This window comes from Bubalus kerabau, chromosome 12 (assembly GCF_029407905.1).
Source record: "Bubalus kerabau isolate K-KA32 ecotype Philippines breed swamp buffalo chromosome 12, PCC_UOA_SB_1v2, whole genome shotgun sequence".
NCBI classification, from domain to species: domain Eukaryota; kingdom Metazoa; phylum Chordata; class Mammalia; order Artiodactyla; family Bovidae; genus Bubalus; species Bubalus kerabau.
In genome coordinates, this window is record NC_073635.1 from 29,692,600 (window position 1) to 29,719,162 (window position 26,563).

General features: G+C 42.9%; 1 protein-coding gene across 1 annotated transcript in view; it reads right to left on the minus strand.

Annotated features, from left to right (window-relative positions):
• The window catches only part of FRY (FRY microtubule binding protein), a 428,392-nt gene extending 416,059 nt beyond the window's left edge, over positions 1-12,333 (minus strand). Inside the window, exon 1 of the mRNA XM_055542409.1 lies at positions 12,201-12,333. The gene's annotated coding sequence lies outside the window, so the exon portion shown is untranslated. The remainder of the gene's footprint in view (positions 1-12,200) is intronic.
• Positions 12,334-26,563: the final 14,230 nt, after the last annotated feature.

Consider the following 26,563-nt stretch of genomic DNA (forward strand, 5'->3'; position numbering starts at 1 on the left):
AGCCACTCATCGCATTTGCATTGGCCTGTAAGTGCTGGCAAATGTTGATGCCCGGGAAGGCTTTTAATGTTATTGATAGCTTGTTCAAATAGGCCGGAGTGGTCCCATGGGGCCTGAATCACTACTGTTGCTGAGAAATAAGCCACTTATACAGCAAGACGGTCGGAATGCTCAGAACTAAGTGCTGGCTGTGCCTTAGTCGAAATGCCCCTTCTCAGCATCTATGACATAACCAGAGGGCAGTAGCCCTTTCCAGCCACAAGACTGCCATGAAAGCCAGTGCACGGAAAGGCTTCCTCTAAGAAAAAACAGAAACCAAAACCCCATAATCTTTTAAACGGGGGGTGCTGTTTCAGGAAATGTTAATAACTGTGATGGTTGCAGAGAATACCGTGGTCCTAAAGTTTGTTCTTTCGGATGTATCACATATCTTCCCTGAGAGGACAAGAATGTCAGAGCATTGACCAGCAGGAAAAAGGGGGAGAAGAGATATGTCAGGACTAAAGGCAGGCTTGAAGCTGGGGGAGAGAGGAGCAGACAGGACAAGCAGCTGCCCACGCTGGCCGGGGAGGAAAGGATGGATGCGCACGCACACAGGCGTGTTGAATGCCCGGCAATGTCAAGGCTCAGTGCTCCTCGATGGAGAAGGTATAAGAACAAAAACATGCATGGCTAGAGAATGGTGACTCTGATTCTTTTTTTTTTTTAATTGGGGTATAGTTTCTTTACAATGCTGAGTTAGCTTCTTCAGTACAACAAAGTGAATCAGCTGTGTGTATACCTATATCCCCTCCCTCCTGGACCTCCCTCTCAATCCCTCCCCCATCCCACCCCTCTAGGTCACCACAGAGCACCGAGCTGAGCTCCCTGTGCTACACGAGCAGGTCCCCACTGCTATCTGTTTGACACGTGGCAATGCACACATGTCCATCCCAATCTCCCCGCTCATCCTCCCCTCTCCGCCCCCACCCCCCTGTCCGCATGTCTGTTCCTCACCTCTGCATCTCTATTCCTTCTGGCCATATACCCTGAGAAAACCATAATTCAAAAAGATACATGCATCCCAGTGTTCGCTGCAGCACAATTTACAATAGCCCAGAACATGGAGGCAACCTAAGTGTCCACTGACAGATGAACGGATAAAGAAGATGTGGTAGATATATACAACATACAATGGAATATTAGCTATAAAAAAGGAATGAAATTGGGTCATTTGTAGAGACATGGAGTCTGTCATTTACAGTGAAGTAAATCAGAAAGAGAAAAACAAACATTGTATATCAGCGCCGGTATGTCGAATCTAGAAAGATGGTACAGATGATTCATTTTTTAAAAGTGTATTTGTATGAATATACATACACAGAAATACACATAGACTTGTGTGTGTATATAGTTGTTTTTTTTGTTTTTTGTTTTTTTTTGCAGAAGGGTGGAAATTAGATGGCAGACTGAAACAGAGGAAATAGTGTTTAAAAAAGAAAAGAATATCAATTACTTAGAACTTAATGTGAAGAGCTCTGATGGGATTTTGGAAAACCTAGATAGCAAAAAGCAACTTATAAAACACCTTGCTTAGTACGCTTCACAGTGAAGGCAGGAGAGGTTTCAGAGACATACACTCAAACCGTAGGATCATAAAGACAGGCTGCTTGCTCGTCTGTCTGATAACCAGATTTTGGCTACCTCATTGCTCATTAGGCTTTGAATCAGGGGGATAAAAGAAGAAACTCAAATAAGTGCATTGGTGAGCAGCTCTAGTTGAAAGATGGACAAGGAAGAGATTTTAAACTCTCGTGAAGTTCGGTTTTCCACTGTGGGCTTTAATGATCTTGGGGATCTTGGCTCCCAGGGGAAGCAGTAACTGAGAGCCAGCTGTAGAAATGGGGAGGGAGTAAGTATTCTGAATGGCAGGTTTTTATCGGCAGATGGTCCTGGTTTTAAGAAGCCAGTTGGCAGGGCTGTGTATCTCCTGACCTTCACCCGTCAGAGGACGGGAGGCAGAAAAAGCTCATTTGCAGTTCCGTGTCAGAAACGCCAGGGTGACACCGAGAACCTTCAGGAGATAAACAGCAGGAGCCTCAGGATGAGAAGGGTACTGGGCAGAGGCAGGAGTGCAGATGGAGACCTCACACTGTGCAAGTGAGGCCCAGCTTGGGGGCTTAAAAGCTCCACCAGGCAGACAGCATGTTTTGTATAGAGTTGGACAACGTCCTCAGCCTTGGGGCTAAGTGGAGGCCTTTCTAGAGTCCTGAAATACAAGGGCCAAGGTTTGTTGACATTTGTCTAATAAATCTATGTAATGGTTTACTGTCATGGTGAGAGATTTGGGATAAACTGTGTTATGTGAAAAAAGCAGCTTATAAAACAGTATACTAAATGATTCAGTCTTGTATACAATACATCTATACATGAAAAAAAGAAGTCTGGGAGAAAATATGCAAAAATGCAAACAGTGATGATATTTAGGAGGCGGAATTATGGATGGTTTTTATATTCTTCTATTTGCTTAACTAAATCTTTAAAATTTTCAACATTATCCAGGGAATGCTCCAGGCAAGAATACTGGAGTGGGTAGCCATTCCCTTCTTCAGAGGATCATCCTGACCTAGGGATCGAACCAGAGTCTCTGGCATTGCAGGTAGATTCTTTACCATCCAAGCCACCAGGGAAGCCCATTGAACATATTACTTGCATAATAAAACATGCCAACATTAAAAATATATCTAATGTATTTTGTGCTCAGTCTCCTCTGCCCATGGAATTTTCCAATCAAGAATACCAGAGTGAGGTGCCATTTCCTACTCCAGGGGATCTTCCTGACCCAGCAATCGAACCCCAGTCTCTTGTATCTCCTGCACTGGCAGGCAGATTCTTTACCACTAGCGCCACTTGGGAAGCCACAGTGTATTTTAAATAAGTTAAAATGTATTACAAATTATAAATGAGGTGTTTTATAGACATGACATTGGACTTGTGAGAAAAAAAAAGTTATTTCTTAATTGATTTCTAAATACTTCAAAGTGGATGTACCAGAATCTCTTTAAGGTCTAGAGGAATACACTGTAGGTTTCACTGGCTACAATATATTTACAAGAATGTTGACAGTCACTAACTACTTAAGACCTTGTAATTACATGTACTCTTTCTATATAGTTACTGCTTCAAGAGTACACAAGAGGTTGCCTATAGATTTCTTCTTACTTGAGAAGACAACAGATACAGGACTCAAAGGATAACTGATGAAGATTCCCCAGTTCTAGACACTGGAGTGTTGAGTGAAAACGTGCCTTCTGTGTTACTTTCAGTGGATTTAAGTCTACTGTTTTGCTGAGGGGGTGAGGTTCCCACAAGGATTAAGGCTGCTCTGCCTCCCTCCCTTTTAAAGTGCTTCCTCTTCCACTTCTTTTTCCCTCACATCCAGTCACTCTACAGAAGGAAGAAAATATCCATCCAGGTGGAGAAGAGAGGGTTCTAGACGGGACTTAACGGACATCAGTCAAGAAGCTCCTGTGGACCTGTAACAGCGAACAGCTAGGATAGAGTGGCTGCTATGGCAATGGGCTAATTTTTTTTTTTTAACTTTATTAAGATTGTTTTCAAGTTTTATTTGGCTGCACCACGTCTTAGTTGCAGCACCAGAATCTCTGAGCTGCCGCATGTGAACTAGTTGCAGCACGTGGGATCTAGTTCCCTGACCACGCACTGAACCTGGGACCCTGCACTGGGAGTGTGGAGTTCTGGCCACTGGGTCACCAGGGAAAAAGACAGCAATGCTAACAGGCAACCACTGTGCTCTGGGCTATAACGTGCTTGATACTTGATTCATATTCTCTTGCAAACTCACCACCAACTGGCTGAGTATAAAAATGAATGGCCCCAATTTACAGAAAAGGAAGCTAAGTCTGAAGGGTGTTAAGCACACCCCATGGGAGCATAAAGTCGGTGCTGCATCCCGGTCAGATGCTCCAGGTTCTTCTCTCAGCCTCTTCACTCACTATCAAGGTCACCCAAAGCAAAATAGTTAACCTCTTTGTGGTTCAGTTTCCTCATTTGCAAAACAGAGACAGTAACAAGGTTGACTGCCCAGGGGCTGTATGAGGATTAAACGGCATAGGGAGACAACAGAGAGCCTTTAGCTGGGTATCAGCCACACAGCCCCCTCACTGGGCAATGATGCACTTCTCACTCCATGACAAGGGGACGGCAAGCCCACGTCAGTCTGAGTCGAAGCTCTTTCCACCCTCCAGACACACCTGATATAACATAGCCACTGCTCAAGGACCTCCCGACCTCTGTTCTGATCCTTTCGATGGGCTGGAAGGTCACTGTCCAGCCACATGAAATACTCACAGAGACAGAGCTTCTACCTCCACTTCCCACAGAGATAAGAAAAACAATGCTGGAGTGGACATGTGATGAGAATTGAGAGCAGATTTCAAACCCTGAACTACTGTTTCAGATAAGTGCACTTTTAAGGCATACAACTAAGGCAGAGACACTGTCTAATGTGCTACTAATACCTCCAAGGGTCCAAACTGTAGCCTTTTATGAAATTTGTTTCTATTGTCTGGAAAAACAAGAGAAGAAAATTCTGATATGTAATTCTGTCTCAAGTGGTTTCTGAATAAAGCCCTTACTATTGAGTGGTGTTACAAGGATGGTTTCTGTTGTTTTCTGGTTTTTAGGTGTTTTGTGTGTGTGTGTGTTTTTTTTTAATTGGAGTGCAATTATTTTGCAATGTTGTGTGATTCAACCAAATGAATCAGCTATATGTATACATATATTCCCTCCCTCTGGGACCTCCCTCCCACCCATCTAGGTCATCACAGAGCACTAAACCGAGCTGCCTGTGCTTTATAGAAGGGTTGTTTGTTTGTTTGTTTGTTTTCCAGTAGTGCAACAAATGAACAAGCAGTCAGTGGATACAGAATTCCAACTTCCCAATTACTTCTGATCTTTGATCTTTGTCAAAACACAAACTACACCTTTAAGTGGCAGTGATTAATGTATATGTTTTACACTCTGGGCCTATCATGGAATGATATCACATTTGTACATCAAGGGCCAAAACATCTGCTTCCCTCTCTCAACCCCTGGGATGTGTGACCAGGCCACACATCCCATATTCATATCAACCCCTGACATATTTTAGGTATGCTTCCATTAGCCATGTTCTGTCATGCTGCCTTTTAGGATGGTTTTATTACGGTTCATTATTTAAATGATTATCAGGTTTCTATATTCTAATGTATTTGTCTTATAAGATGACATGAATATTCAGAAAAGTCTTCACCGCTTTCAGACTTGGGATAGAAAAATGACTCTGCTTTCTGTCTGTCCATTCCTCCTCCTCTTCCTCACTTTTCCTTTTTTATTAATAAGACTTTATTCTTTATTAATAAGACTTAATTCTTTCAGAGCAGTTTTTAGATTCACAGCAAAGTTGAGGGGAAGGTACAGAGATTTCCCATATATTCTCTGTCCCCGCACATACACGGCCTCCTTCACTGTCAACATCACCACCAGAGTGGGGACATTTGTTACAGCTGATAAACCCACACTGATACCTCATAATCACCCAAAGTCCATTATGGTTAAGGGTTAACGGTATGGTTCACTCTCTGTGCTGTCCATTCTGTGGGTTTAGACACACGCATAATGACATGTATCCATCATTATGGTATTTCTTTTTTTCCTCTCCAACGTTTAACACTTATCAGAAATTAATGCAGTATTTGCTTAAGACCAAAATGTAAATTATTCTCTTTCTTACTGTTTTCTCTTCAAGCTATTGTTCTGTTGTTCTAGCAAGCTTCCTTAGGTAACTGAGTCTTTTTTCAAAAGCTGTATTTTGTATTTGTATGTGTTAAGCTCCCTAAATAATCTGAGTCAAAAATCTGTAATTTCTATACCATTATTTTTAGTCTTCCTATCTTACAATCCAATATTGTAGAATTTTAATAATGATCACTCGCAATACATTTTTTAATTTGTTAAGGAGAGTTTATCTTCATGACTTCCATTCTTTAAAATTTCAGGTTTGATATCCTTGATTCTTTATACTAAATGATTTAGATATGAAACCACAAGGTATTTTGTGAGGATTTCTATTCATAAGCAATAAGAATCTTGGACCAAAGAAGGATGGGAATACCTGTGTCAACCAGTCAAAGGATATTTTTTAATTCAGCAAATAATCATTAAGCCCCTGCCATTTGCAGGCACTTTTCTAGGCTCCAGGGCTGAAGAGATCAGCAGGGAGATGCCTCTTTCCAGCCACTCCCAGAAGAGAGCAATTCAAATTCACAAAGGTTAAAGTTAGAACATAGTTACCAAGAATAGCTCCAAGAAGGCTGTCCCTTCTCCCCACAGCCTTCCATAGGGGGTCTCACTTAAGAATTAACACAAAGAAAGAGGTCCAGAAAGCCAAGGACCCCCAAGGATCGCTGACATTGAGTAACACCTGAAAGCAACACTCAGCTTGATGTAATTGTCCATTACATTTCTTGGCTGATTCACATGTTTCTGCATATCATCTCATTCGACTGAATATTTCATTTTCACGTAGACCTAATTCATGTAGGGAATCAGGTTAAAAGGCCATAAAAGCCTGGATTATGAAATGTATGTGAGGTTGAGACGTAATTCATCACTGGAGTGGATAAACCCAAAGACCATCCTGACCAACGTCAAATCCAGGTCAGCAACTAAGCCTGGCAGAAATGCTTTCGCTGGCCAGTTTCGGCTACCATCACTACTTTAACTAAAGAGTTATGACATCAGTGTGGAAACACAAAGGCAGAGCAGCTGTGTGTTCCAGTGAACACATTTCTGCAACTTCCGTCAACACAGATGAGCTCCTACACAAACACAAGAATGATGTGTGCAAAGTCACAGACTAGGAGGAACTGCACGCGGAGGGCTACTGCACAGCTTTCTCTACAAAGGAATTACCCTTCTTACATGAAGAGACTGACCTCCTGCTTACGTTTTCATGATTATTTCTTAACATGCATGGTCAAGATTCTAAGAAAAAGTCATAGGATTCTGAACACGTTATAACCATTAACCAGCCACATAAAGAAAAGTCAAGAGGCTGCCCAGAGGAAGGACTCATTTACTTCACTGTGGGTCCAGACACGCCATCCTCAAACACCCCCGTTTTCATTATTAAGAGCAATGCCTTGAATCTAAACCCAGGTCCATCCCACTCATTGCCTTCTCCATCAGTGTCCTCAAAGCAGACACTTGTCAATCAGGTATACGTGAAACATTCTACGCTTAGACTTGTCGCCACCACACATCCTATTAATTGCCTTCAAATAACTCTCTCCAGTGATATTCTTTTCTGTGTATGTAAACCACCTGCTCATCTGATTGATATTGCCTGCAGCTGAGAAGAAAAGGATGCTTCACGTTATTTCGAGTAACTCACCTTTAGCGATCGACTCCTGAGCACACCACTCACCTACACTAAATTCACTTTCCAACTTCAATTTCACTCTGACAAACAACCTGGGGGCTCAGCTGGTAAAGAATCTGCCTGCAATGCCGGAGACCTGGGTTCAATCCCTGGGTTGGGAAGATCCTCTGGAAAAGGGAAAGGCTATCCACTCCAGTATTCTGGCCTGGAGAATCCCATGGACAGAGGAACCTGACCCCCCAGTCCATGGGGTCGCAAAGAGTCAGACATGACTGAGCAACTAATACTAACTTTTCATGCTTCCTGACTCTTACTGATTTTCCAAATCCACAGTGAATAAGCCCCCAATATATATTTACCTTACAGATTTTCAGATCTTAAAGCTGAAGTTGTATCTGCTTAAGGGTTCATTTATGTTTTTAGAGACTTGGGTTTTGTCTTTGTCCTGGGTGGTTCATCTTTCATCTGGGGGTCCTCTGGGCAGTGTACAGTCTCTCATTTTTTTGCTCTCTCTCAAGATGAACAGTGCACACCTGACACAGTATCCAGCACAGTCTGACCGTGAGCACGGCTGGACCATCTGGCACCACAACCTGGATTTAATGAATGTTGACTGGATGAGACCATGTGTCACATCCTGAGGTAGGCACCTCCGCATGCTGGGCTGCACCAGAGCTGAATCCATTAGTTGACTATTAAAAAACTCTCCGGGTAATTAACCAAGCCTTTTATTTTCTGTATCCTGATGTTTTGACATCTGGGGTGGGGGGTGGGGAGGGGGGGTGCCTTGAGGACCCTGGAGGGAGTGCCCTTCTCAGGCTGAGCCAATTCCTAAAGATAAAAAGACCGGCCTTCCCACAAGCCTTTCATATGCAAACCAGCCGATCCTGAGGCCACACTCCTAACCACCTCCTTATTGGCTCTCTCACTTGGGCCACTCTCTGCCAGCTCTCATTATCAGCCTTTGAAGCTTGGAGTTTAACAAAATGAATGACTCTGTGAATGAATGAATGAATGAATACATGCAAGATGGTAGGCAGGTCAAGTTCCCCAAGCTAAGTGGGCACAGATTAACATATTTCATTGATAAGGTTCATTTTTTTCCCCCCGCACTTTAATATCTCTGAAATCAGGATGGGTCTTAATAAGGACAGTATCTTAAAATGACTGACAACTTGGCAGTAGTAACAGCACAATCATCATTTCCCTGTATTTGCATCAACTTGGTCACCGCCGTTCATTTTGTCATTGCTTCCACTAAGAGGCATAGTTGGCATTGCACGTATTCTGTTAAATTGCCATTTAAATGGCTTTCAAAAAGATTACACCATGATCTGGCACTTAAAGATGTTACTGTGTGTACACCAAGGCAAACAGAGTAGTGGGGTCTAAATATTCTGTTACTAAAGGAAACATTTGTCTTTGTTTAGTGTTTCCACATTACCTTGCAAAGCAAAACCCAAATGCTTAACTAGACTGAAGGAAAACACAGAAGAGGAATCTGTGTTACGGTTCGTAACTAAGACATATACAAACTGATTGCCTATCATACCATAAGCAATGCTACTGAGGTACCAGCAGTAAAAAGTACCACAACTGATGGAAAAGATGAACCTCGAAAGCTGTGAGATGCTAGCATGACAATTTCATGCAGTGTCTTCCTGGAAGACCACTGTTAGACTGGCAAGTCATAATATAATTGGCAGTACTTTTTTTTCCTCCCTATATAAGAAAAATCATGCTATGTCTTACATTCTGATGACATTCCCAATTAGATGAAATACAGAAATAAAGATGGGTTGCCAGTTAATAAGAGGTTTTAAAACCTGAATAGAATGCAGAGTGGAAGTTTGTTGACTGTGGACACTTTTAGGTTAGTGAGGTATCTGCGTGCTCCCAACTTCAGGTTGGCTGTACCATGTCAACCATCTGGTACAGTTTTGCAGATCCCCAGTCATTTAAAGAAGTCGGCTTCACTCTTTCTCCCAGCAAATGGTTTCGGTACATTTCCCATTCCGGTGCGAGAGTGACAATGAGCACACCTCATGTTCCACTTTTCCAACTTTAATTAGTGCTGCTCCAGTTTTCCACAGTTTAGAGCTATCAGAGGGGAGGTGCAAGGGCTGTCTTCTAGACTGAAACCGCATCATGCTGCGGGGGATGGAGTAAAATGATTAGACAGGAGAGCCCATCTGAAATCCCAAAGCATGCACACAGGATTTTGAGATGCTGAACACTAGAGTAACATGAGTAAAATGCCAACTACGAGGACAGGCTTCCAGGCAGCATATGGTCACAGCTCAAAAATGCATTTATCTCTTTTTAGCCTTAGTACTGCAAACCATTTCGGAACCAGAGAAGAGTTGAAGACTACAGCAAGGGAGAGAATAGACATACATACAACCCAACTAGGGAAGAGAAGTGATAAAAGAGTAGCTGTAGGTTATAATAAAAGACACTTTTTTTTTTTTTTTTTAGATATAGCTTCAAACTCACTATCACAACTGTGATACCAGGTTTCCAGACCCTTCACCCAGGTGACAACTGCCTCAGTATAAAAGTGAGTAATCAAATCAGAAATAGGTGATCACCTCCGTCAATCACGAAGACAACCAACCAGTCACAGCGTTTCTATACTGCGAGTACGTTATCTTTAACAGTGCTTTAACAGGCCACCACACACACGGCATTTGGTACTATTGAGAAGGCCTGCTTCCCGCCCCTAGGGTCTTTGGGTGAGTCTCCTTTCTGGTCAGCAGAGGTGAATCCAGGGGTTCCCTGGACGAATACCATCTTCCCCAGAGACCTTGTTTCAGTCTTCCGCTGTAAGTAGGCAGGGCTGTGTCAGGAATTCTCTGACAGTTGGTACAGGAGGGTGAGTGTGTCCCTGTGAACACCGCAGGGGAAGCGTGGCTGCCAGCTGGTGGGGTGTACTTATCTGTGCAGACTTAAAATAGACCTGAATGGCTGAGAGGGGAGAAACTGCTCCTTAAGCGGCAGAAAGGGAAAACACTCATCTGTCTTCTGGAACCAAGGTATTAGGAAGGGGAAGGTGTTTGTATGTTTGGAGATTGCCCTCTGACTTACATCCTGGGTATAGGGGAGTGGGGGTACTGTGCGGAGCCCATGATGTCAGTCCCTGATGTCAACCCCTGATGTCACAGCGGCTGGGCACACAGTGGTGGGCTCCCAGGAGAAGACACTCCATAAAGGGCTCTCACCCAGGAGGTCGGGAGACGCAGAGTATGTTGCCATGCTGGGATTTCCTACTATATCATCACACGGATAACTCTTTCCCCAGAGAGGCCAAGAGATAGCATGGATTAGTGGAAACGAGCACCAGGCAGGAAGTCAAAGACATCCAGGTTCAAATTCCAGTCTTGGGAAGACTGCAAAACTCTTTAAATCCTAAAATAGGGGATAGTGACAAGAACACATCAGGGTGACTGTGAGAATCAAAGTTACATACAAAATATCTAGGACACCTGTATGCACTATGTATATGCTGTATATATAGTGTCACCATGGACGAAGGAGGTTTCCTGCTCTTTTGTATGTAAACGTTCTTATGGACGTGATGGGACCTGGTGAAGGGAGAAACAGTGTGGACCAGAACAAGAGGTCAGTGTCCGTGGCTAAGGCTGTCTGCAGATACCGAAGGTATTATGAAGTTGTCTTATGGTATGAATACTCTTGGTAAGAAATAAAGTACCTGTGAGAACCCACACATATGATCAGGCTGATGAGAATGAAACAATTCAACACACACTTGTCGACATCTGCTCATTTCAAGTCCCTATGATAAACACATGACCACCTCTACTCCCAGCTACAGTGACGACAGACTGTGTTCCTACAACCTTGTGTAAAACTCAATACTAACTCTATTTCTCTGCATTTGAGGAAGTTTCGTCAAAGCAAATAATCCACATGGAAACCCATCTTTTTCTGAAGGCTGAAACTTTCTCCCATTGTCAAGTGAATCAGTGCGTTCTGTATTCTTTTTTTTCCCCCACCCTGCACCCTGAGAGATGGGCCACAGCTTCTACTCCCGTTCCTGTGCTCCACACCCCAGCACGCTGGAGAAGCCAACTGTAAGCCTAGTGGCATGAAAAAAATATTTAAGATGTGACACAGAAGGAATCACCGGCAGCTCCAACACACTGTTCAGGGACCTTTAATTAGAAGGTGCGGGAGACTGAACTACTACCTTCGGCAGAAGCCACCGCGGGGGTGGGTGGGGGGGCTCTGGGTGCCTGTCCCCTGCTCCAATTGGGGTGGGGGGGAATCCCCATCGAGGAATTTCCCTCGGGGAAGAGCCTGCGTCGGGAATGCTGCTGGAGGGAGAGTGGGTGTGGGGAGAGGTTAGAAAGTGGCCTGGGTTCCCGCTTGCCCATATGCAGGTCACGGGCGTCCCCGGCAAGGACGACCTGCCTCCCCTCTACCGGGGTGCGCCGCAGGGACCCCCGAGTCCGGCTCCGCGAGTCTCAGCACCAAACTTTCTCCTGGAACGAGACCTCTTTCGAGCCACGTGGGGTGGGGAGGGAGGGGGTGGCAGGAGGATGGAGGGCGGCAGGGCCGCCAGCCGCGCCCGGGAGAGAGCCCTCCTCCCTCAGCCCGCTTCCCTCCGCCGCCACCTTCTTCCTCGAGGGGAAAGCTGCCCAGACAGCGCCGCCCCGCCCGGCCCCACCCACCCCGCGCCCCAGCCGGGGCTTCACAAAGCGGCGGGGCCGACGCTGCGCCGCCCGGGGGCGAGGGGGCGAGCTCCGCGCGGTACCTTCAGGAAGAGGTCGGGACACCGGCGCCTGAGGAGACCCGCCGCATCGCCCGGACGCAGCCGCCGCTGCGGGAGGCTGTTCCGCTGCGCCGAGACCCTGAGCTGGCAGGGACCCTGCGCCGCAGCCGCCGCCGCCTGTGCTCCCCGCGCCGCGCCGCGCCGCCCTCGCTGCGCCCGGGCTCCGCTGCCCGGCGACCGCCACTGTCAAGCGGAGCCCCGCCCCCTGCGCGACCGGAGAGCCGCGGCCCTCGGGACGCGCGGCCGCCCGGATTGGCTGCCAGGCCGCTGGCTCCGCCCCCCTCCCCATGGCCGCGCCCCTCCCCGCGTCCGTGGCGCGCGCGGCTGCCGGCTCTCTCCCAGGGCCGCCGCGGAGGGTGCGGTCCCGAGCTGGGCGAGGCTTCCTGCGGGCGCCGCGCGCGAGAGACTCCGCTCCTGGGCTCTGCAGTTTCTCCTTGGCCCGCCCAGGAATAGACACCCACAAAGGGCAGAAAAAGAGAAAACGTTTTCTCTAGGGCCCTTCTCGGGGAAGGCAGCGGCTGCAGCAGTTCTGGTGTGAAATCTTAATTACAGGAAGACATGTATTAGGAAGCCTATTGGAATTATAGCCAGAGGGGTTTTGCTTTTTTTTTTTAACCTCTTGCACAGTCCAAACTTCTTCATTTTTAGGAGGAAACTAAATCCAGTTGAACAACTTACCCAAGGTCACAAAGCAAGGAGATTGATTTTGTACTTGTTCGCTGAATCAGAATTGCTTCAGCTCTTATGTCTCAGTCGGGCACAGAGATGCGTTCTAATAGTTGATGCTGTGTACACAGTGTAACAAGAAATTAAGAATCCATAGAGACAGAAGGTAGATTAATGGTTGCTAGGGGCGCGAGGCGGCTTGGCGAGTGACTGCTAATGGGTTGGGGTTTCTTGAAGGTGACGAGACTGTTCCCTCAGTTTATTAGTGGTGATGGATGCACAGTTCTGAATCCACTAAAAACCACTGCATTATATTAATACACTTTGAGTGAACTTGTGCAAGCTTCCCCACTACCTGAAGTAGAGTGTTTCTATGAAACCTTTCATAAGCCAAATGGGCAGAAAGCACAAAAGAATTACCTAGGGGCACATCTTGCTAATGAGCACACAAAATCAATCAAGATTAAGCACAGATGCTCACAGACTTAGTTCAAATCTATGGCAGATTGATACTGAGATGCCCAGTACAGTTGGGGGCAGGAGGTGGAGCTTGACACTGCCTCTGTATACTGCTGCTGCTACTGCTAAGTCACTTCAGTCGTGTCCGACTCTGTGCGACCCCATAGACGGCAGCCCACCAGGCTCGCCCGTCCCTGGGATTCTCCAGACAAGAACACTGGAGTGGGTTGCCATTTCCTTCTCCAGCCTCTGTATAAGCTTGTTGCAAATCGAGTGCTGAGTGCTATTTTTGCCTTTTGCCTTTTACATAAAAGCAAAAACCCTCTTTGGATTTCTTTTGGTGATCGAAAATGGTAACTAATGTAGTTTTTTCATAACAAGTGATACCCAGTAAACTTTTGAAAAGCTGAGGTTACCTGGGAATTACATCTCAGTGCTCTTATAAAAAGTCTTTCTTTAAAGGGAACTTTTCATTTACAATCTGTAGATCATGGATTCAGTATTCTTAACCCCTCAATTTAATTTTTTTCTTGTCCCACTTAGCTTAGGGTCAAGTCTACCAAAGCAAGAGTTTCCATATCTTCATCACCATCATAGCTTTGACTCCTGGTCTTGATCTCAAGATAAATTAACTGATGACTGTATGCAAATGAACATATAAAAACTTCCACAGAAGGATCCACAGGCCAATTCTATTCCAATCAACAGACCCAAAAGATACAATTTAAATGAAGTTCTACAATATTTTTAAGATGTTCTTATTGACTCAGGAATAAATATTTGCATGTACACATATACATTTGTTCAAAAAGGCTGTGTAATTAAGTGCTATGACTTAAGGAGCTTAAATTTCAAGAATTGTATTAGTGGCATCAGTTTTGAGATTAATCCTTATGATACTTTTCAAAGATTTAATCATGTACAGTGGATCATTTATAAGTTCACTCACAGGTTCTGTTCCTCTTTCCCTTTGGAGTGTGTACTTATAGCTTTCCTTTCATTTTTCAGAGCATCACAATTACCTTTCTATATTGTATATTATTGGGAGAGAGTCCTCCTGGTAATCTCCAGTCCCTCCCCATGCCTCAGGGAATTGACTGGGAGCTCTAAGGCTTTGGAAGGTCTAAGGACCTTAGATATTTTCTAGTTATGCAGTGACCTCTTCCTGTCTACAGGTTCTGAATCCATGGATTCAACCAAGGACTGATAGAAATTATTTGAAAAAACAATTCCAGAAAGTTCCAGAAAGCCAAACTATTTACAAAGCATTTACGTTGTATTCACAACTATTTATATAGCAGTTACATTGTATTCTGGTGGCTCAGAGGTTAAAGCATCTGCCTGCAATGCGGGAGACCTGGGTTGGATCCCTGGGTCGGGAAGATCCCCTGGAGAAGGAAATGGCAACCCACTCCAGTATTCTTGCCTGGAGAATCCCCATGGACAGAGGAGCCTGGTGGGCTACAGTCCACGGGGTCGCAAAGAGTCGGACACAACTAAGCGACTTCACTCACTCAAAGCTGTTATAAAACTATGTAGACAGTAATAGTGCTTTAGGGAAACAATTCATTCACTAAGCCATGTGTCTTTGCCAGGTACACTGACAAGAGTACAAAGATTAATAATACACTATCTCTGTCTTCAATGGGTGCCCACACTGTTAGGGGGCACTTGTTATAATACAATAAGTTGTCACTCCAAGGAGGTAAAACAGTGCCAGGTTTAGGGCTGTTGTTGTTGTTCAGTCCCTAAGTTGTGTCCCACTCTTTTCAGCCCCATGAACTGCAACATGCAACATCCCTGTCCTTCACCATCTCTCGGAATTTGCTCAAACTCATGTCCATTGAGTCGGCAATGCCATCCAACCATCTCATCCTCTATCATCCCCTTCTTCTCCTGCCCTCAATCTTTCCTAGCATTAGGGTCTTTTCCAATGAGTCGGCTTTTCCCGACTCAGGTGGCCAAAGTATTGGAGCTTCAGCATCAGTCCCTCTAATGAAAATTCAGGGTTGATTTCCTTTAGGATTGACTGGTTTGATCTCCTTGTTGTCCAAAGGACTCTCAAGCATCTTCTCCAGCATCACGGTTTGAAAGGATCAATTCTTCAATGTTCAGCCTTCGTTATGGTCCACTTCTCACAGATTTGGGTACTAAGACCTAAGAAAGGACCTTGGCACAGTCATAGAGAGACTGGAGTTGGGTGTCTTAGTGACAGCTGATGTAGCCCAGGATGGGAAGTGTGGCAGAAAGTGAAGCTAGACAGTTACTCCCAGGACAAAATATCACGGTGGATCAGAACTCAGTTCAAGAGGGACAGCTTAATCAGGAAGTGAAAATTTGAATTTCTCTGGGTCTTTCTTATCCCTGGTATAGTGTGCAATTTTGGTGAATGGTCTTACTCTAAATCCAGTTCCATCATCTTGTTGGAGCATCATAGTACCATTAGCTGGCCTTTGCTTCTACCCTTTTAGCACACAAAGGGCTTTCCTGCAGTTTCTCCTGAAGGTGGAGTGGTGAGGGGATGCACTCAAGACCTCGTGGATTCTGAATAATGGAGCTGGGACAGAACTCCATCACTGAACTCTTGAGCTAAGAAAGCTTTTTAAGCTGCAGAGAATGAAACTGTTTTTACACTTGGAGTTGATCTACTTTTTGATCAGGAAGTAGGACTATTACAGGCCCTAAGGGGGACAAAGAGAAAGAAAAAAAAAAAAAAAAAACAGCTACTGATCTCCTTAGCTTCTTAGTTGGGCCTATCCTGGAAAATCCTGGATTCCAGGCTTTATTTAAAAAGTGGCTCAACAATTTGAAAACTGGAGGCTACCTACGTATTTTGTCATGATACAACTGTCAGCATACCAACAGCATTTTCTTTTCCTCCACCTTTTCTTTCCCCCTCATGGGATTGTGGACACCTTTTGAAAGCAGGTACTATTCTTTGTGAATTTCCTGATTTCCCCTCCCTGCACTCGCATCTCCATTCATCCTTACCCTGTCCCCTTCCCCACCCCCATCCCTACCATTGGAGCCCAACAGGCCCTCAATGAATGTTTAAGTGCTCCATGTCATTCTACCATCAAAAAGGGTATCATTTTTCTTTTCTCACTAATTGTTTATAGCACTGACATACTTTATGAAATTTGAAAATTAATTGGCCCATATAGTATGTACGCTCTGGAGTTCTGGGGTATAGTTGTAAGAATATTAGAGAATCACATTCCACACTTTAATAAGCTGTGAGTTGAACTCTAAATCTAAATGCCTGAAATTTAAAAGCTAGTCTCAGTCTAGGAAGGCACAATATTAATATTTTAACAGTAAATAAGCTAAGTATTTGAAGCAGAATAATTTTCATATTTGTTGTAGAATTTTTTTTTCCTTCTGAAGAGAGAATTTCCTAGTGGTTTTAAAGAATCTTTGAAATCTTTTCTAAATCTCCTTTGCTTTTCTTTTTCTTTTTTCAGATCATCCTTTTAGTCTCGTTTTTATTGTTCACAAGACTGTGATATCTAATTAACACTGAAGCATTACAAATCTCTTTTTCATAAATCTCCGTGCAAAAATCTAGGGAATCCACAAGAATGAGGGAGAGCTGGTTTCCCTGGAGTCTAAAGCTGGGGGGAACCAACGAGAAGGCTGGAAACATTCCCCCTGCAGGAACAGATGTTGCCCTCCCTGAGGAGTTAGGATGCGCTGCAAGAAATGAGATAATGAAAATAAGCAAACTGCTTTGTGAATGTTATCAAATATCATCAGCCCCAGACAGATAGCTCCCTAAATAAGTATCCTTTACTGATAAAAATAAAAAGCTGATGAACATGACAGTTTCCCTAATAGATTTAGGAAAAAAAGTGCTTCTCACAAAAGGATTGACTTAATCAGAGGGCTTCCCAGGTGGCTCAGTAGTAAAGAACTCACCTGCAAATACAGGCGATGTGGGTTCGATCCCTTGGTAGGGAAGATACCCTGGAGAAGGGAATGGCAACACACTCCAGTATTCTTGCCTGAGAAATCCTGTGGACAGAGGAGCCTGGCGGGTTACAGTCCATAGCGTCTCAAGGAGTCAGACACGACATAGCAGCTAACACTAACACAACCGACTTAACTGGACCACATGGAACAAACGGAGTGTGGGAGTAGTCCTCAAGAAGAGGGAAGAGGTGCCATTGGAGGGGTTCAGGGGGTTGTCAGCCATCATCTGCCCCCAAACTGTGGCTCAGCAGCCTTCTAAGCAGCCTTCCTTCGTTCCAGGTCACTTGGCAGAGAGCCATTAGGACAGTGACTGCCTCTGCCCTTGGGATATTGATGCGACCTGCTTCTATGGGAGAAAAGCCAATCAAAGAGGGAGGGATCATGTATATGACTGATTCATGTTGCTGTACGACAGAAACCAACACAACATTGTAAACCAATTTTCCTCCGATTAAAAAATAAATACAAAATACAACAACAACAAAAAAAGACAGAGGAAGCCAGCATGTTCCCCTGCTGAGTGGTCCGCTCAATGCTGGTGTGTCCAATCAGCTACCCAGGGGTCCCCCTTTCTGTTCTAGGAAAATTAATAAATCTTATGACAATATTTCAGGAAAGGATACATGCAGACGGTGACTACAAACGTTGGTAACCCCATGAAAAAGAACAATTTTGTAGGTATTGTGAAAATTGTGAATTAAAAAAAAATCAAAATTAATGCTACCGTTTATTGCATACTTTTGAAAGTTCACAGTGGGGACCCATTCCTTGGGCTTCCCAGGTGGCACAATGGTAAAAGAATCCACCTGCCAATGCAGGAGACGTAGGTTCGATCCCTGGGTTGGCAAGATCCCCTGCAGAACGGAATGGCAACCCATTCCGATATTCTTGCCTGGGAAATCCCATGGACAGAGGAGCCTGGCGGGCTACAGTCCATGGGGGTCACAGAGTCAGACACGACTGAATGACTAAGCACATCCTTTCCCTAGCTGAGAAAAGAGCACAGAATCCTGTCTGGATGATCAGGGGGAAGGTAATCATGATAGGGACGGATTCTGAGCTGACAGTGAAAGATGAGTGACGAACAGTAGTCTGAGGATGGGAAGGAGGGAAGAGCATTCTATGCTGAGTAAACAGCACCTCGGAAGTCCCGGGGTGAGGACGTGTACACGGCTTCAGGAGAAAGCAAGCCAACTTGATGCAGATGAAGTGCAGACGGGGTGCGTGTTTCTGTTCATCTAAACTGCTCCGATGTTCTCTGCCTGCGTGTATGACAGATCCCCCACCTCCACTTCCAGGAAAATAGCTTTGTACTTGAGAGAAAAGAAACAGGCTTGAAGCAACTTGGCTGTTACCATAGAGAATAAGGAAATGAAAAATTTTCATATTATGTAAAAGGAAAGTCAAGCATGATATGTAATTATTCAGAACAAGCCACTAAACGGGCTCTTCAGTGCAATAAAAAGGAATAGCTATCCCAAAGGAAGCTACTGTTTTGACATTTAACTGGGAAGCCATCCAAAAATTTAGACTAGGATTATAGCCCTTGACTTTCTTTTGGAAGACATCTTAGTGATTATTCAGAGAAGCTGATGTTTGCAGGTCTAGTTACCTTCAAATGATAATAAAACAAAACCCAAAGGAGGCATATGGAGAAGATTGACAGTGAAATCGTTCCTTTTTAAATTGACTTGAAGCATTTTTTGATGTAGCTAAACTTGTCTCAAAAAATGAACTCATCCTTTTTACTTCTTAACTCTCTCTTTTTGATTTCTTTTAAAAACTACTATAGCCAGGTTGTCTTTGACCACTTAACCTGGAAACAATCATGTTACTCCTTTCAGAGGATGTAGGTCTAGTTATGAAATGAACTAGAGGAGCTCTGACATTGGTGGTGACTGCAATAGATGGAGGGCTGTCTCAGGACTGGTTCAGGCTAAGTGTTTTCTGGAAGATTTGAATCATCTAAGCTAGTTCTGCAGATTTGGTTCTCATTTCCAGCTAGCACTTCACTGCTTTTATCAGGTTAAAAGACACCTGACTACTGGAAGAACCATGTATATGTTATACTATATATAACTAACAACTGCAATGTTTTCAGTTTTAGGTTGGTTCCTGAGGCCTTGTGTTCTGCAACCCTCAGTGTGATTTAAAAATCAGACGGATGCTGGGACCTCCCTGGTGGTCCAGTGGTTGAGAATCCACCTGCCAATGCATAGGACACAGGTTCGATTCCTGGTCCAGGAAGATCCCACATGCAACGGAGCAACTAAGCTCCACTTAGTTGCTTAGACATAACTAAGCCATTATGTCTCAGCTACTGAGCTCAAGCACTGCAGCCACTGAAGCCTGAGAACGTAGAGCCCGTGCTCTGCAACAACAGAAGCCACTGAAATGAGAGGCCCTATGCACCACAACTAGAGAGTAACTCCTGCTCACTGCAACTAGAGAAAGCCTGCACAGCAAAAAAAAGACGCTGCTGCTGCCGCTGTGCTGCTCAGTCACATCTGACTCTTTGCAAACCCAGCCCGCCAGACTCCTCTGTCCATGGGATTCTCCAGACAAGAATACTGGAGTAGATGGCCATGCCCTCCTCCAGGGGATCTTCCCAGCCCAGAGATTGAACATGCATCACTTATGTCTACTTGCATGGGCAGATGGGTTCTTTACCACTAGCACCACCTGGGAAGCCCAACAAAGACCCAGTGCAGCCACAAATAAATAAATAATAAAATTAAAAAAAAATCAGATGGATGCTTGTTAACTAGGCAGTGTGGAGGGCTCACATGGAGACTGGCCACCTGCAAGGGCCTGGAGAGGTGACAATCAGGGCAGATCCACCTCTACCCCTGTGCAGAGTCTGGAAATCCCCAACAGCAAGCGTCTCCCTTACTTGAGAGAGCGTCTCCCTTATTGAAATGAAATCAGGTGAAACTAAACTCAGCAGCCACCTTGAAGACAGAAGTGTAAATTACAGCTTGAGGGATGGGAATGGACAAGGGGAGGGAGATTCCCACCTGAGTTGGAATGTGGAGATTGAGAGACTGCACTGAGAAGATCTGGATTGTTTTCAGCAACATTTGCAGAATTATTCTCAGCTTCCATCTTGCACACAGCTTGTCCTCTGCCACTCTGTGTGGCTCAGCAGACGTCCTTGGGTCTGCCTGAAGACATCAGAATTTCTTGTGAAATCTTTATGTATTTCATTTGCACCCTAGACTATATGTTTCTAAGTAACGTATATCTCTCAAAGTCTTTTCAAACCAACACCTACCAAGGTCTGAAGTAAGAAGCTCTGAGTGTTTAACAGTTAAAGCTTCCAATTTGAGGTCACTATTCAATGGCAACTAAAACTACAATACATTGTAAATTTATAATTTTCAGGCATATGCTGAAAAGTTACCCAAATTATAGATTCTCAAGTGCCAAAGAATTAGAAAAATATATAATTTTGGTGGATTTTCCGATTTGCACACTTAATTATTATAAATAAAAATTATATTCTTAATACATTTTTGTTTGGAAACAAATCAACTTTAAATTCAATTATATATAAACTAAAGATGAACAGTAATGAGTGTTGAATCAACTGTAGCCTGATTTGTATGAACCAGGTTAATGTAGTATTATTAATTAGTTTGATTACAGTCTATTTATAGAGCATGAATTTAAAAATCTTGAAGTAATATGTAATCATAGAGTAAATTTTTTTCCATAAAAATGTGTCCTAATTTCCCTAAAAGTAAACATGGAAAGAAAAATTACAAACCTAAACTAAAGCAAAATATATTTATATCTGTTTGCTCTTTCAATATTCAAAAATTCCTAAGGACTTAAAAACCCTAGCAATTACTTTATATTTGTTATAAATGTTGTTGATTTGTTATTTAGTAATTGCTCTTCATTAATGTACTCCCTACAATATTGTTATCTTGTTTTTCCCTCAGTGTGATTTAAATATTAGAAAAATGAAATAAGCATTACATAATCAATGGACAATAATACTAAGTTCATTGGAGAAGGCAGTGGCACCCAACTCCAGTACTCTTGCCTGGAAAATTCCATGGACGGAGGAGCCTGGAAGGCTGCAGTCCATGGGGTCGCTGAGGGTCGGACACGACTGAGCGACTTCACTTTCACTTTTCACTTTCATGCATTGGAGAAGGAAATGGCAACCCACTCCAGTGTTCTTGCCTGGAGAATCCCAGGGACAGGGGAGCCTGGTGGGCTGCTGTCTATGGGGTCGCACAGAATAGGGGTCGCACAGATACGACTGAAGAGACTTAGCAGCATAAATAATATAAATGGTCTTTTTCCTATACTTTAAAAGAAATGTTAGGATAAAAGAAACTTACAGTTAATTTTTACTTTAATCATTACTCAGTGGTTGTGGTAGCTACATATTACTAAAACACAGAATTTTAGCTGCAGAAAATCTATGTCTATGCTGTTCAAGTTTAATATTCTTTCATCCTTTAATTCATCTCCTGCGTGTGTGTGTGCATGCATGCACGTGCACACACACACTCAGTCTTGTCCAGCTCTTTGCAACCCTATAAACTGTAACCCACCAGGCTCCTCTGTCCATGGAATTTTCCAGGCAAGAATACTGAAGTAGGTTGCCATTTCCTTCTCCAGGGGATCTTCCTGACCCAGGGATCAAACTCATGTCTCTTATGTCTCCTGCATTAGCAGGTGGGTTCTTTACCAACTGAGCCATCAGGGAAATAATATTCAAGTTTAATATTCTTTCATCTTTTAGGTTCATCCTTTAAGTTCGTTAAATCTAAGTATTGTCCCTGCACAATCAAATCATATAGACAATACTGAAAATGCAGTTTTTGGTTTGACAAAATATGTCTTTGATTTTCTAGAAAATAAAATGTGCATGCTTCTAGGATGAATAATGCTCAAGTATGCATTTAAAATACTTTTAGGTATTGATTTTTAAATCATATTTCAGAAACCATTATAATTGTGCATACAAACACAATTACAGACATTTCTGTAGTATTCAGTAATAGCTGTTGGGTCAGAGAAATAACGTACTTAATTTTTAAAACAATTTAATGCCACATGTATTATATATACCCATTATAAGTTTGGATTTAAGATATTTGACTAATAGAAAAATGCAAGGAAATAGTCCTACTTTACATTCCAAAAAATTAACTTCTTTTCTGGGTCAGTTATTAGGAGAGGAAGCCCAATCCAATAATCTGGTTTATTTTAAAATATCCATTAGGTACATTGACACAATTGAACTTTTCTTTTAAATGTTTCTTTTTTAAAAATTTTGTTCCTTAATTAGAAAAAGATTATTCAGATACTAATGGGAAAATTGCTAAAAATCATACAATTTGATGGTATAAATTAATAGCACTAATTGCACAACAAAATACTATGCTAACCAAAATAAGCAGTTATATAATGGCCTTGAAGCAAATTGAATAAACTCTTCATCTCAAAAAAAATCATACAATTTTTCTCCACCTTGTAAAAATTGAATCTTTAGTCAAGGCTATGAAAAAATAAATTATTTCTTTCTTGCAGTGATGATTATTAATTTTGACAATCTGATATTAAGCAAAAGTGAGTAGCACTCCAACCTTGTAAAAACTTGTTATAGTTTTTGTGTTTCTAAGTCCGTATTTTAATATTGTTTTCTTTTCACAGTGACAACTCAATGAACAAGTCATTCAGGAATAAAGTTTCTTTAAACTGACCAAAGTTGACAGAACTGATCTACATGAAAACGTAGAGGGTAAGCTCCTTGGCTTTGGTCTTGGCAGTGACTTTTTCTTTATATTTGACACCAAAAGCAAAAATTAAAAAGTGGGAATACATCAAACTAAAAAGCCTCTGCACATCAACAAAATGAAAGAAGATGCAACCTAGGGAATGGGAGAAAATATTTGCAACTCATACATCTGCTAAGGGGTTAATATTTAAAATATATAAAAAACATACAACTCAAAGCAAAAAAACCAAACAATTCAATTTAAAAATGGGCAGAGGAACTGAACAAGCATTCTTCTAGAGAAGACATATAAATGATCAGAAGGTACATGGAAAGGTTTTCACTTTCTTAATAATCAGGGAAATGCACATCAAAACTACATTGATACATCACCTCACACATGTCAGAATAGCTATCATCAAAAAGACAAGACCGATGGACCTATTTGCAATGCAGAAATAGAGGCATAGAGGTAGAGAATAAATGTATGGACACCAAGAGGGGAAGAGGGGGTGAGATGAATTGGGAGATTGGGACTCGCATACATATACTACTATATAAAACAGATAACTAATGAGAACCTACTGAATAGCATAGGGAACTCTACGCAATACTCTGTGGTGACCTAAATGGAAAGGAAATCCAAAAAAGAGGAGATAAATGTACACATGTAGCTGATTAACTTTGCTGTACAGTAGCAACTAACACAGCATTGTAAAGCAACTATATTCCAATAAAAATGAAAAATAAAAAAGACGAGATAACAAGCATTGGCAAGGATGCAGGGAGGAAAGGGAACCCTTGTGCAGTGTTGGTGGGAACGTAAATGGTTTTAGCCTCTAAGGAAAACAGTTTGGAGGTTCCTCAAAAATTTAAAAATAGAATTACCATTTGATCCAGCAATCCCACATCTGGGTATACATCCAAAGTAAATGAAAACAGAGTTTCAGAGAGAGAGTTGCACTTTCACGTTCACAGGAGCACTGTTCACAATAGCCAAGATGTGGAATCAACCCAAGTGTCCATCCACAGAAGAATGAATAAAGAAGGTGTGATGTATACATGGACGATCTCCAACTTATGATTTCTGACTTTATGTTGGTGCAAGAGTGATATGCATTCTGTAGAAACTGTACTTTGTATTTTGATCTTTTCCTGGGCTAGTGACAACATGCTATACTATTCTCTTGTGTGGTTCTGGGAGCCTGGCTCCCAGTCAGCCAGAGGAACACGTGAGTGCACAGCTGACATGCCTGTTGCCATTCCATACCCTTAACAACCATTCTGTTCTTCACTTTCAGTACAGAATTCAATACATGACATGAAATATTCAACACCTTTTTTTGTGTGAAATAGGCTTTGTGTTAGATGGTTTTGCCCAACTGTAGTCTAATGCTAAGTGTCCTGAGCAGATTGAAGGTAGACTGGGCTAAGCTACATCGTTCAGTAGGTTAGGGGTATCAAATGCATTTTCAACTTATGATATTTTCAGCATACAATGGGTTTAGGGGGCATAACCCCATCATAAGTCAATAAAGATCTATAAATACAACTGAGTGTGATTCAGACAGAATAATATAACAGAGAAGGATATGCTCTTATTTGTGACAAATGAATGGATCTTGAGGCCATGATGCTAAGTGAAATATGCCAGAAAGAGAAAGAAAAATGCCACATGATATCATTTATATGTGGAATCTGAAACGAATAAATGACTAAATAAACTAAAATTTTGGAAATGTCAAACAAAGTGTAGAAAAGTGGCTGCCCTGGGGAAGGGAGGGAGGGGAAAAAATAGAGAGAGGTTGATAAAAAGGCACAAACAAAAATAAGCAAAATTGACCAAATTTAAATCATATACCTGTATATTAATCATGTGAAACACAGCTACCTGAATATGTTAACAAGAGGAATAAAAGTCTCTTTCAACCACATACGTGTGTTAACATCCAAGTGAAAGGCAGACATAAAATGTGTTTAGTTGTTCAGGCGTGTCCAACTCTTTGTAACCCCATGGACTATAACCCTCCAGGCTCCTTAATCCATGGGATTTTTCCAGCCAGAATACCGGAGTGGGTTGCCATTTCCTACTCCAGGGTATCCTCCCGACCCAGGGATCAAATTCACATCTCTTGCATCTCCTTCATTGGCAGGTGGACTCTTTACCACTGGGCCACCTGGGAAGCCCTGCAAACATAAAGGTCATTCTGGAATGTGTGGAAGTTGATGAAATCTGTCTCCCTTGTCCCTATCCCCCACTGTCGACTCCATTCATTTCACCAAATGAGTGAATGATTTGTCTCTAGTTATTTTGTATAGTCAGGACTTTGGTGCAACATCAGTGATGTGGGCCTATTGCCAATTTATAAGAACAAAGGAAGGGTTGCTGTGTCGGGAGTTATGTTTCAGATGTCCTGAGATCAGGAGATGGTGGCGGGTGTGTGTTGTGAGCAGTGGCATTTGCTGAGGTCTTCATCGGAACTTTACCGCTTACTGTCATGGCTTGGCTTCTCCATTCATCGTGCTTCACTTCCCGCCATCCCCTTTGCTCGGTTTCTGCCCTTCCCGCCCTGTCTAAATGCCAGCTGTGCTTCTCACAGGAAACTGCTGTTTACTGTCACTGCTGATCAGCCTCCCCAGATACCCTTGGCAATCTCACTCTGTTTTCACAGCCTCTACCTCAGGAAATGCAGAATGATTCTGCTGGGGAAATTTTTTTTTTTCTTTTAAACATTTTATTAGAGTATAGCTGAATTACAATGCTGTGTTAGCTTCAAGAGTGCAGTTCAGTGAATTAGTTACACATTCGTGCATGCTCAATCTTGTCCAACTCTTTGTGACCCCATGGACTGTAGCCCACCAGGCTCCTCTGTCCATGGGATTCTCCAGGCAAGAATACTGGAGTGGGTTGCCATTTCTTCAGCCAGAGGATCTTCCTGACCCAGGGATCAAGTCCATGTCTCTGCACTGGCAGGCAGATTCTTTACTATTGAGCCACCTTTGAAGTCCCTATATATATATATATATCCAGTTTTTTGTTTGTTTGTTCAAGATTCTTTTCACTGGAGGAATTTTAAAGCTTCATGATTTTTTTTCTTTTTAAATATTAAAGTTAAAATACTGGCAGCATGTCTGGGTGCCTACTTCTTATCATTTGGGTGGCACTCTGTACTTTAATACATCATAGTTCTTTCTTATGCACAGGACACTGCTCCTTTAATTGTCTCATTTTGGCACATTTATCCTTCAGGATTGCCAGATCAGAGGAGATCATCATTGACAGACATTTCAATCATCTCTGTTCTGAAGCCAAGTGTACTCCCAGACTGAGGGAATTAAGGGAATCAGAAAGGCTTTTGGTGAGATAGTATCAATGTTCCCAGAACTCTGAAGGAAGGAAACTGGAGGTAGAGGACCTTGACATCAAGAGATCAGGGCTGGGAGGAACCTCCTCTGATTGGGGTGAGAGTGGTCATTCTGGCCGCAGTTATCTGTGTACCCCTAGGCA